Source organism: Lissotriton helveticus, chromosome 12 (genome assembly GCF_964261635.1).
Source record: "Lissotriton helveticus chromosome 12, aLisHel1.1, whole genome shotgun sequence".
In the NCBI taxonomy this organism is placed as follows: Eukaryota; Metazoa; Chordata; class Amphibia; order Caudata; family Salamandridae; genus Lissotriton; species Lissotriton helveticus.
In genome coordinates, this window is record NC_136073.1 from 121,486,585 (window position 1) to 121,499,637 (window position 13,053).

A 13,053-nucleotide genomic window follows, 5' to 3' on the forward strand; every position below is an offset into this window, starting at 1 on the left:
ATGGCATAACAATGAACTTATGATGCCAATCTGGGTAGAGAAAGCAGATTTTACTTTTGTGCCAGGGGTCAGACCAATCTGCCAGTACCCTGCTATTAAATCAAAAGTTCTGAGAAATTTGGGAACCCCTAGTCCCCTATAGTCCACACAAAACTTCTGCTCTTTCTTTCCTCCTTGGGTGTGAAGTTTGGGGACTAATGCCACTGGGCTGGCTCAGGGACTTAAAGAGGGCTCTATTGCCCTCAATTCCAGCATCTTGCTTACTACAACTCTGATGCTTTCACTTACTTGGTCAGACTGCCTATATAGGGGACCGCTTGAACCACATTTTGCCACTGAACTTACCTACCTGCTGCTGCTTACTTTCCTGGCGCCATAGACCCCTGGGACCAACGCAGCAACTCGCCGGACCCGCTTCGCAGTCATAACCGCGGGAGCTGCTGCTGCCAGAGTGGGGTATCTTGTTGCTAGCTAGGGGCGTTTAGCGGATCTCGGCAGGGCTGCGAGCTGAAGGCAGGGACTCCGTGGACCAGGAGTCCCTGCGTGCCTGATCTATTCCACCTGGGCTGCTCTCCCTGCCGGCCCCGCCCACGGACATTACCGCTCGAGGAACCCGCTTCGCGGGTCCCGCATCGCCTTGGGACTGTGACCTTCATCTGGGAGCTGCCGTGAGTGTGGACTTGGGCAGGAGGGCTGCGAGCAACGGGTTCAGGACTCGCTTTCCCAGGAGTCCTTGGAAAACCCGCGCCCGACACACCTGGGCTGCTCTCCCTCACCACCCCGCCCACTCTCCCAATTAGAGGTTGCACTACATAAGAAATTTGTGTATCCCGCTGCGCGGGAGCGCCCGGGGCTATGCCCGGGCAAAGGTCGGGCCGTCTAAGGCCGTCCAAGGACGTACAGGGACGGGCCGGGCCCTTTCTCTTTTGTTGTGGACTTGAGGACCCAAAGTATATATTTTTTAATCATCTTTGTAATTGGGTTTTTATTTAGTTGTTTTTCGGTTAGGTTTATACCTATCCCTTTGCCTTATTTATACTTCGATTGTACATATTAGCATCATATGATGTCTTTACGATCAGGGAAGGGTAGGCAGGTAACAGTAAAGACAATTAGTGCCAAGGCAACTGGAACCCTAGATGATTTTATTATTCGGGCAACGGGGATATTGGAAAAAGAAATTGCCCTCACAGAAAAGCGTCTGTCATTAGATTTAGTTACAGGGAAACGCTCCTCTTTGGGCCGGATTGGCTCTGTGACTACCCCAGAGAAGAGCATAGCCAATGATTTGGAAGTTAGTCCAAATCTTGTAGTAATCACTGATTCTCAACCAATACCTATGGATGATATAGTGGATTGCTCAATTGAAGATCGTTTAAGTACAGCGGGGGATAGTACGCAACATTGTAATTTGAGCTCCATAGGGCTTATTCCCTTGCAACCCCAAACTTTGGTTCCTGATACAGTAGCCGCAAAAACTAGCAAACGTAAAAGAGGGGGGGCCATATCAAGGGAAGCAGAGCTAAGTCAGCAAAAACATCTGCACTTAGAGTTCTTGCTAACTCAGCCAGACAAAGGGGAATCCCCTCTGGGGATGTTGGTCATCCGACTCCTCGCTGCAATAATAATAACAATGAAGACCTATTGGTAAATATTGAGAAGTTGGTAAAAAGCCTCTTGATGCCCCTTCTAGAGAGAACACAAATTGTTAATTTAAAACTAGATCAATTAGAGCACTTAATATCAGTTAACACACACTCTCTGGAAATATTGGCTAAGAATAGCAATCCACCCGAGACCTTGGGTAATCGTACTATAACAAAGAAGGGGGCCCAGAAAAATCAAAGTAAAACACCTCAACCTCCTGCAATTGCGGATCCCCATGGAATCGCTGTGCAAACCACTTTGACCAAACCCACTATGGCGGCTATTATGGCCTCTCGGCCAAAGACTGTCACAGCCATAGCATCGACATCAAATCCAACTGTATCTACGCCAGTGACAGCTGCTGGGTCCAAATCAATCTTACCGAGCGGAGTGCCACTTTCTAGTAAAACAGCCTCCCAAAATAAACAAATCTGTATAAATATACCCCCCGACTCGGCCCCTTTTATGGCAATTCTGACAGGTGTTCCAGTAGTTGCACCAAACAAACACGAATCAAGTCAGGACCTTGTAAATAAAGTAACATTTTGGCTTAATAATAGGCCACTCCCACCTTCTTCTGCAACTCAAATACTAAGTGCACGCAGGGTCCCTTGGGTTGGGCCAAGTAAGAAGGATCTAGAGGGGGATTGCATCCTTATTAATTTTAGGGACAGTTGGGTCAAAGACTTGATTTGTCATAAAGCAAGGTTTGCCAGAATGGGGGATATTCAATGTATAGGTTTGGAATATTTTTATCCCAACCTGTATCATGCTCCTCCTAATCTATGTTACCCTGGGGCAAGATCTCAGGGAAATGGCTATCCTGGGTGGACACAGATTAATGTTGGAGCACGAGCTGCCCAAAATCATCATGGTATGAGGTACCAGGATGATGGATTTTTTATGGGGCTGCCAAATAACAATAATTTTACGCAATTACCCTACAATCGTCCAACAATAAGATTTCAGGGAGAGGAATATCTGGGGTGGATTCCAAATAACAACATACCCCTAAGAAATCGTTTTGATCCTCTTGCAGGTATGGAGGGGTTAGATTGACAAGCAGCAGGAGAGAAGGGAAATGTTTCGCTTATACAAGACCTGGTGTTGAGAGAGGATGAGGGGGAAAGACAGAAGGATAACCCTCTGGTGGCTGTCCCAGACTATGACGTACAGATTATCAACTCTTTAGACCCAGAGATTTCTATTAACTCAGAATGTGAGCCGAGTTTACTTATATCCGGTCAAGATTTGGAGTCGCGAACAGCACTGAAGGATGGTAATTCAGGGGAGCCTAGGCTATGCCTAATCTCATGAAATATCGCAGGTCTTGCTGGCAGAATGGAGGATGAGGCCTGGCTGGATTATGTGGGGGGCCAGGATATCCTATGTTTTCAGGAGACATGGAGTAGAACGGAACGGGGGATTGATGGCTTTCAATCATTAAATGTTTTGGCAGTGCCATCACCATCCGGATGGGCAAAGGGGGGATTAATGACAGCCCTCTCTATTAAATTGAAGAATGTGATAATCTCCAAGATAGTGGACACTCCCTGGTACCAGTTGCTCCTGTTGGAAGCCTTGTTTTCTGAGCCACTGCTATTGATCAATTGGTACCACAATGTCTTTGACGAGAATGACATATCCGAAATTACGAGTTTGGAGGAAGCAATATGTAAAGCACGTAGTGAACGGCCTCTATTATTTGTTATTTGGGTTGGTGATTTTAATTGCTCGCTGTGTAAATTTGGTGATTCTAAAGTGTGTGGTTTGGAGGACCTGAATGAACAACCTTTGATGCACTTTAAACACACGCCCAAGGGGGAAGCCTTAAACAATATCATTGTGTTAAACGATTTATGTATGGTGGAGCCTTGGGTTATCCCAAATTCATCACCAATACCAACCTTCCAGGGAACTAGAGGTTCGATGAGCACTATTGATTTTGTATTAGTGTCTAGTAGCTTTCTCCATTATGTCCATAGGCTTGAGGTAGTAGCAAACGCTGCAAGTGATCATAACCCCTTAATGTTAACCTTGTGCTGTCCCGTTGGAATAAAACACCCAGTTTGGGAGCAACCTATAAAATATAATAGGAACCATGGCGTCACTTTGAGGTGGGGGAAAATAGATGCCGTGGGCTTAGAGGCAGAGATCTTTAATACTCACAGTTCTGAAATTGAATTATGTTTATTGCCAACATCCGATCCTGAAAAGGTCATTGGGAACTTTGAAAAACTATGCGGGCATGTGGCTGAGCATCTTAAAAAACCGGCTGGAAAAAATAACTCAAAGGGTTTTAGATGGTTCGATTCCGTGTGTTCCGCATCATATAAATCCCTAAAAACGGCCCTACAACAAAAACCTAGGAATAGAGAAATGGTAAGAAAGACTAGAAGGGCCTATAAAGAGGCTATTAAAAAAAGGAAACAGGACTTAAAAAATTGTGCATGGGAAGACCTAGAGAAGGCCTCTGAGTTAAAGGATAGCAGGCTCTTCTGGGAAGTAATAAATCGTCCCCTTTTTACAAGTGTTGATAAGGATAAGATAAGATAGTGATGCAGGTCACTAGTGAATCATGGGAAGCCCATTTTGGTAAGATTTTTAACCCAAAGGCGTAATTACATATTCATTTTGTGGACAACTCAGGGGACCTGGTGGTCCCATCCACAGCTTTGTCTCTTAGCTCTTCATTTACATTGGAAGAGGTGGAGGAGGCCTAGAGGAAAGGCATATTATTAAAAGCCCCGGGCCCGGATGCCGCCCCCCTGGACTTTTATAGGCATAACATTGAAGTATGGGCACCGTTGTTGCTGAACGTGTTTAGGGCAGTTGTTATTGGACGTATTCCTGTGTCATGGAAGGAGGCAGTGGTGGTGCCGATTTTTAAGAAGGGCGATAGGTGTGATCCCCGATGCTATCGCCCTATCTCATTAATTGATGCGTCATGTAAGCTATTGGGCAGGGTCATTTTGGCCAGATTAGAAACATGGGCAGACTCTGTGGGCCTAATTGTGAATTCCCAGTATGGATTCAGAAGGGGAAAGGGGACAGTCGAACAGTGTTTGAATTTGGCGCTAATTACAGGCAAGTACATGAAGGCAAGGAATTCTGCAATTTACCTTGCCTTCATGGATTTGTCAAGCGCATTTGACACTGTTTGCAGAAGTAAGCTGTGGCAGATGATGAACGATATGGGTTTTGAGGAACCCTTGGTTACATTACTCCGCAGATTACATGCATCTACAACTGTGGCTATAAGGTTCGGACCTGGGGGTGAAATGACAAAATCTATCCCCTCAACCGAGGGTGTGCGACAAGGGTGCATCTTAGCGCCTTTTTTGTTCCTAGTATATACAAATGGCCTGGAGAAGTATTTGTTGGATCACTGTTGTGATTTTCCAAAGGTAAATGGTAGGAGTATTCCAATACTTTCTTATGCCGACGACACGGTGCTAATGACCCTTACAGGAAATAGCATGCAGACTTGTTTAAACGCTTTTAATACCTTCATGCAGGACCTAGACCTGAAAGTAAACTTTGCAAAATCGTTTGCAATGGTCTGTGGTCCAAAAGGGTCAAAATCTAGGAAGTTTATGGTTAATGACTTTACCATTGAAAAGGTAGACAACTTTAATTACCTGGGAAATCTCTTTAACCATAAACTGAGCTGGGCTCCATTAATGAAAGCTCGAGTTCAGAGTACCAGTCGATCCATAGAGGGCCTGTTTCGTTTTTGTGGTAAACTAGGCCAAAAACCGGTAGCACACCTAAAAACTCTTTATAGATCCAAATGTCTATCTGTGGCTACTTATGGGTCGGGGGTATGGGGGATTGAAAGCCCTGCTATAATACAGGTGATGGAAAATAAATTCCTAAAGCGGGTATTATCGATCCCACCGGGTTCAACAAATAGTTTCTGCAACAGTGAGATGGGAATGAGCAGGGTCACGGATATTGTTCGTCTGTCGCCTCTATTACTATGGGGTAAAATATGGTTGTCTGATGACCTGCAGCTCTCTAAAGAAATCCTTCAAGATTGTAAGAGCCTTGAAAATGCAAAGCGGATCCCCTGGCTGTCATATGTCAGTGATATGCTGCATAGGATAGGATTGGGAAATGTCTATGATAAACCCGAAAATATCCAGGGAAACATTAAAGCCCACATTAAAGCAAGTTATTGGAAATCCCTACACATACCAAGTCTGGGTGGGCCAGCCAATTATGCACGTACATTACAGCACCAGTTCTATTTAACTTTTACAAATCATGTGCAATGGCGGTTTTACCTAACAAGGTTCAGATTAAACATCCTTCATTTTCTCTTTGCCTTTCCTAAACAAGGGGGCTGGTGTGAGAGGCTGCCCCCTTGTCCTTGCAATAACAAAGTAAGCCAGAGTACCATACATATTGTCCTCTTTTGGTCTTTATATAAGGAGCCAAGGATTAGATTCATTAAGCCTATCCTTAAGGGGCGGCAACCATCTAACTATATAAAGAAGGTTATGATTACCTGTTATCGCTATCTTCTACAGGAGTATGTTGCGCTATGTTAAACTTTATACGAGTGTCACTCCAGATTAGGAAACGCTATGGATAATCTGGCCGCAGACTTGTACTTGGCCGTGGGAATTTGCATTTTTACTGTATGATGGCCTCTCAATCTTTAACTATTGTGTGTAATATTATATGCTGACTTAGGGTGATTAATGTGGGTCCTATTACTTGTATGCTTGTATTCCGTCAATTGATTTGTAGATTGTACCAAATATGTTTTTATCTTTTTAAAAATGTGTAATATTAGATGGTTCTTTTTATATGGACAATTGCGTTCTGTAAATTCTAAATGTACTTTTATGATTCGTTGTATGAATCGAATAAAGTTTTTGAACCGAACCGCCTATATAGTTTACTTTTGACAAACATGCTGTCACCAGTGTCCACATCATGGACACACCAGTTAGTCTGACAGAGGTGAAGGGAACAGAGCTCAAGGGAACAGAGCTCAGCATACTGCTCCAGAACTTGCCTGCAGTTAGCTTGCTGTTGGGCAGAGACGGTGTTTGATAAGATCACTCCATCAACTGACCCATCTTTAGGACTGTAGGAGAGGTCAGGAAGAGGCTCGCTCTCTTCTTCCTGGCCTCTTCCTGGCCTCTTCAGTGACTATCAGCATGGCCACATCAACCCTTTTGAGGTTCCTGCAAGTGCCAAGATCCATCAGATAGGTGACCTCCCCTTTTCTCCCAAGTATAGGGTAGGATCCACCCCATTTGTCCTGGAGGGCCCTAGGAGCCACAGGCTGCAAAACTAACACCTTCTGCCATGGTTGGTACTCCACCAGTGCAGCCTTTTAGTCATACCAGAGCTTCTGAAGCTCTTGGCTGGCCTCAAGGCTTTTGGATGCTTTTTCCATGTACTCAACCATCCTTGAACATCAGCGTATGAGGGCAAGATGGCCGCGGGCAGCCTTTAGTGAGAAGTCACATCTCACTCCTTCTCCCTTTCCATTCTGAATGATGGACTGACTGCTCTCCCCGTTGCAATGAGATTGAGCCCCCCCGGACGAGGAAACTACGCTTTTACTGACCCAAGTAGCTACACAAGATGGTTCCTCACTGGTAGCTTGCTAAGAGTATTCCTGGTGCGAGCACAAAAAGCGCTAATAGACTTAGCAGCGCTGTTTTTCAAAGGGGTCTCCAGCATGGCACCTCGCTCAATCAAGCCGGGCAAGGAGCAGAAGGATTCGGCACCCAAGGCAAAAGAACGAGTCCAAGGCTCCAGTTGCCCCCGCTACAATGCAGCAATCTGCCAGCGCCAGCGCTGTGAAGAGGATCCAGGTAAAGAAAGCAGGTGAGCTGCGGAGCTATAATGGCGCGGCCCCCACCCCGGGAGATGTACGTGATCCCTCAGCGCTGAGATCCCTCCAGAATAAAAGTAAAACTAAAGAGACTGTCCTACGGCAACCTACTGTCTCAGAAGCCTTCGCGATCAAACCTCCAGTGCCTTCGGATGCAGCGGCTGCCAGCACGAGCAAAGGAGAAGGAAACTACAGCGCGCTAAACGTCCCCGAGGACACTGCGGCGCTGGTAACCAGGCAACCGCAGGAGCTGGAACAGTCAGACGCTGCCGGCGCTCCGCCGGAGGAGGAAGATACAGAACGGCGAAACCCAGAGAGGGAAGGCGCGGACGGTGCCCCAGACAGAGGCATCGAGGAAGCCCAGAAAGATGGGGGCCGGGGTGAGTCAGGGGATCACCTGCTGGGAGGGGGCCCATCCACTGGAGGCAAAGTTGTGAGCACTTGGGCAAGTGATCCGGTTCTGGCATATCAGAACAATATTGGTAACGTTAACCAAACAAGGCCCCTGGAGAGTGGGGTCTCTGGAGAGGCTGGCTCACCGGATCGCTTCTTTTCAGTTAACGAGGACTCAGTCTCTTATCTCAAGCGAGGATAGCTCTGAGGTGGATCTTGACTCTGGGAGCAGCTCTATTGCCCAAAAGAGCACCGAGAAAAAACGAAGGTCCAGGAGAAAATCTAATCTATCAGGAAGTCCATCAGACCCTACTAAAAAGCTGACATGGGACTACTCTGCTACATCTCAGACCTATCAGGACAATGGCAGTACACCGCTGCAAACCGGGGAACAGTCTTCCTTGCATCACCAGCCCTAGCCTGTCTCATTAGACTTACTATTTAGCACCCTGAAATCAATGCAAAGCGAAGCACGGGTGGAGAGTCGAAGGGCTAGGCAGGGGACAAAGAAGATTCAAAACTCGCTAAGGAAGATGAACAAACTTTACGAGGAAGTTGCAGAGCGGGTCTCGCAAGTCGAAGAAAGACTGGGAAACGATTTTAGTAGCTTTCAAACATTTAAGCAGGAGCAACAGAAGATGGCGAAGGATATACAGTGGAAGCTTGAGGACTATGAAAATTGACAGCGCCGCAATAACATTAGACTACTGGGTGTGGCAGAGGGTCTCAAAGGGCAGGACACGAGACTGTTTGTCGCGAATTTACTAAAGGGGGCCTTTCCGGAGTCATCTTCTTGGCAGTGGGAAAACGAAATACAAAGGGCACACCGCTTCCCCCTGACAATTAGGAAAGGGCAGAGTACAATACAAGATGGCAGGCCTAGGGCAATCCTTGTGTATGTAGGCAACTACTTGCTGAGACAAGAAATCCTAGAGAAAGCGAAACCGGAGGCCAAGCGTTCATTCAATAATGTTAAATTTTTTACCAGGCCCGACTTTTGTCATGTCACAGTGGAGCGTAGGTGGAGACAGACAGTTAATTGCTCCCATTCAGGCCCTGGGCTCGGAGGCAATCTTCTATATCCCGCTAAACTGAAAGCAATTACTAAAGGTCAGGTTAATATGTTTTTTCAGAAATTAAGGCAGGACAATATATGGAGGAAGTGTTGGGTCACAAGGGTGGGGGGGCGATAATGTACAAAGGGCAAAGTAAGTAGCATGAAAGAACAGATAGCTTACTCTCGGGTGACTGCACAATAAGGGGGAGAAATTAGCTTCTATAATCTTGGGGAGGGAGGAGGCGACAGCTACATTCCAAGCAGCCACACATAGGTCATGCTTGACCTATTTGCCTGTACGGGGGAGGAGGCATGGGGGAGGGGGGAGGACGCAGGGAAGGGGAGGGGGAGAGGGCACACACACAGGACATACAGCACATACAACACAGCACAATGAATTTTGTTTCACTTAAAAAGCTGATAGAGAAGGCAAGGCAACCTTTTGATGTGTTTTAATGGCTTGTCGAATTGCCTCAATTAACGTCTGTGGGCTGAACAATGTTAACAAAAGGCTGCGGGTAGCTGCGTTACTAAAAACAATGCGTCTGGATCTTGTTTGCCTGCAAGAAACACACATAGAGGGGTTAAAGGGTTTCCTGTTGGAGCAGCTGGGGTTCTCACTGCTAGCTCATACAAAGCAAGGTTCTAAGACCAGAGGCGAGGCTATATTGGGTAAAAGTAGGGACATTGTTGTAAATAAGAAGAAAGAGGTCCAGTGGGGTTGATGGGTTTTGGTGGAGATAGTATGCAGGGGGGGAGAAGTTCACTGTGGTCTCAGTATATGGCTCCACCGAAGACGACACTGACATCTCCCAATTCTTAGATACTGAATTAGCCCGGTGGCCTGAACCCATTATATGCTGCGGGGACTTTAATATTAATGGACCTTCAGGTTCCGATATACAAGCAGGGTTGAGTTATACTGGACGAAAGAAAAAACATATCGAGCAATGACTGCTCTGGCACAACATAACTCACTAATAGATCTCTGGGCAAAACTGCATCCCCACAAGGATGGTAGTACATTTTTCTCAGCACCTCATAAAATCTTGGTAAGACTGGATTACTTCTGGATATCTAACTCCCTACTTGGCAGATCCCAAATAGAAAAACACCCTTGGATAGTATCGGATCATAATCCGCTGATAACTATTAAATTAGACAAGGCAGGCAGTAGGGATAACACCTGGACCTTTGAGAGAGCTTTACTTAAGGATGATGTATATATAAAATATATGAATAGTTGGATAAAGCTATTTTGGGACGTTAATAAAGGGAGTGCAGCTTCGGGTACAGTTTGGGACGCATTCAAAGCAGGAGTCCGGGGGGGAGGCTTTGAGTTATATGCTACATAAACAGAAGCACGAGAAGGCTAGAGTGGAAGAAATAGTAAAAAAAATGGCTAAGGCAGAGGAGGAATTGAACTTAGCAATTCAGCAGCAAATGCCGTTGGAACAACAATTACTTAAAATCATCTCGGTTAAAGCTGAAGTGTTAGAGGGCATTGCTAGCAAAGCTGCAGTTAACTACCTAGCCAAGAAAGAAAATTCCTATGAGTTGAGTGAGAGGGTTGGTCACATATTAGCAATTCGCACCAGGCAGAAACTCTCAGCAGGAGAAATAAAGGAGATCTCAGATGACCAAGGCAATATAGTGTCCAAATCTGAGGTAGTAAGGGAAGTGTTCAGGCAGTTTTATGCAGATCTTTATGGGTTAGATGCTGGCGAAGTGGAGGCAGATATACAGGGATATCTTAGGTATATCCCAGCCCGACCCTCCCCGAGGAGGAGAAGGTCGCTTTAGACTCATCAATTAAATTAGAGGAGGTTGCTTCAGCACTTGAGAACCTTTCCACGGGAAATGCGGCTGGTCGGGATCAGATCCCTGTTGAATTCTATAAAGTTTTTCAAAGGGCGCTCATCTTCGACGTTTTAAATACCGTACTCCAGGCACAGCAAGGGGAGTCTATTCCAAATTCTTGGGGAGGGGCTGATGTTATAGTAATTTTGAAGAAAGGTAAATCTCCTATAGCGCCAGGGTCTTATAGGCCCATTACCTTAATGAATTCTGACGCTAAGATATTCTCCACAATACTCGCTAAAAGACTAGCTAGAGTGATTGAGAAAGGCACCACACAGCATGTTAGATAAGTAGTTACCTTGTTTGATGCCACGGGAGTCCTGGGGGACCCTATGGCAGCTCTATTTTTTAGAAGTGGAAAAGGCAAATCGATAGGGTCTCTTGGGACTACCTGTGGATGGTAATGAGATGGAATGGTGTAGGGGAGGGCTATATTAGGGCCATTCAGATGTTGTATAGAGAGCCCACAGCCCGGATCAGGATTAACAGAGGGTATACTGCCTCGGTGCAGATTAGCAGGGGGACTAGGCAGGGCTGCCCTTCCTCTCTACTTCTGTTTGCGCTATATATGGACCCTTTACTGCGCAGGCTAGATGCTAACCCAAATACCCCTCTCTAAGCATAAACGGCAAGGAGTTTAAGGCGCTGGCTTACGCGGACGATGTGGCAATTGTCACACCAAATCCCGCCCTTGCTGTCAGTGAGGTTGAACTTGAAGCCCAGCAATTTGGCCAGGTCTCAGGCTATAGGCTTAACAGGGCTAAGACCCAGATAGTTAAAAACCCCCATACAGTTTGCAATGATAGTCGCTTATTCAGCTCCGCAGTGTACTTAGGGGTCAAGATCTCTGCAGATCTAGACGGGGTCGTGGAGCAGAATATGGCACCCTTAGTGACTAAAAGTAAGATCCGATTTAGAGAGAATGCACAATCTCCATTTATCACTAGTCGGCCGTACCAATGTTATCAAAATGATAATTCTACCTAAATTTCTTTACTTTTTCAGGGCAATACCGTTATTTTTTTAAGCTAAATGGTCTCATGCATTAGAGTTAGTACTGAACAGATTTATTTAGGCCCATGGCAAAACAAGGAGGGCATACAGGTTTATCACCCTGCCAAGGGCTAGAGGAGCCTGGGAGGCCCCGGACTTCAGGATGTATTATTGGGCCGTGGCATTGCAGTACATGCAGGGACTGATCGGGGGCGGTGGGTTAGACCCAAAAATTATTGATACCTCTACTGATGTTTACGCAACGGCTCTGGGGGCAGAGACAGATAACTGTTTTCTCAACTGCACTGACTCTTCCTATTATAAAAGAACACGATTTAAGACAGTTGGTGCTGCTTACAAAATTTGGGCTGCCTTCCTGAAAAAACTTGGGATGGGAAGGTTCAATAGGTATAATCGCTTGTTTAAAAATAGGTACCTCCCAGAGGCGTTTTTTGCAGACTCGGTTATGGCAGATTGGACAGGTAAAGGGATAGTGAAGATTGGGGATATTGTTGGCCCGGGTGGGATCTTACAGTTCACGGATTTAGAGACTAAATTTCGCATTGATAGGAGGAGCTTCTTTGAATATTTACAGGTTTAGAGTTTTTTGAGTAATAAACATGGAGGGGCTGCAGGGTTCAATAATAACGAAATTCTGGACAAGATAGAAAGGGGTGGTGATTGTACAATCTGCAGCTTCTACACACTCTTCGCAGCGGCGAAGCCAGATGACCTGGAAAAGCATGGAAGTAAATGGGCTGGGAAATTGGGCATGGAGACAAGCTGGTTCCAGGAATCATTAGATTTAGGTTGTTCATTACTATGCTCAGCCGCACTCCAGGCCCAGCACTATAAGACACTATACTCTCTGTATTTTACTCCGGCAAGAATAGCTCAGTGGGGAGGCACCTCAGGGACCACCTGTCCACGTTGCAATTTACCAGACGCGGATATAATTCACATATTCGCCACCTGTCCACAACTTTATACACTTATTAGGGATACCGAGTTATTCCTTGACAGATCTTTAGGGATTAAAATCGTTCTCACCCCACCTTTGATATTACTTGGGGTTATGCCAGATATTGATTTTTCCCATGGGGAGTTTTTATTCGTTGCCATGGCGGTTCTTAGACTCTCCATAACCAGAGCCTGGCTGGATAAAACACCTCCTGCAATGCAACAATGGCTTGCAAGCCTCTTGGCTGCTTACAATTTAGAAAAGGGAATCTACGTTAGGAAG

At 45.9% G+C, this 13,053-nt stretch overlaps 1 protein-coding gene across 2 annotated transcripts in view; it reads right to left on the reverse strand.

The window, feature by feature from the left end:
* Window positions 1-13,053, reverse strand: part of STAG3 (STAG3 cohesin complex component) — a 1,426,160-nt gene that overhangs the window by 1,090,433 nt on the left and 322,674 nt on the right. The gene's annotated exons all lie outside the window — the stretch shown is intronic.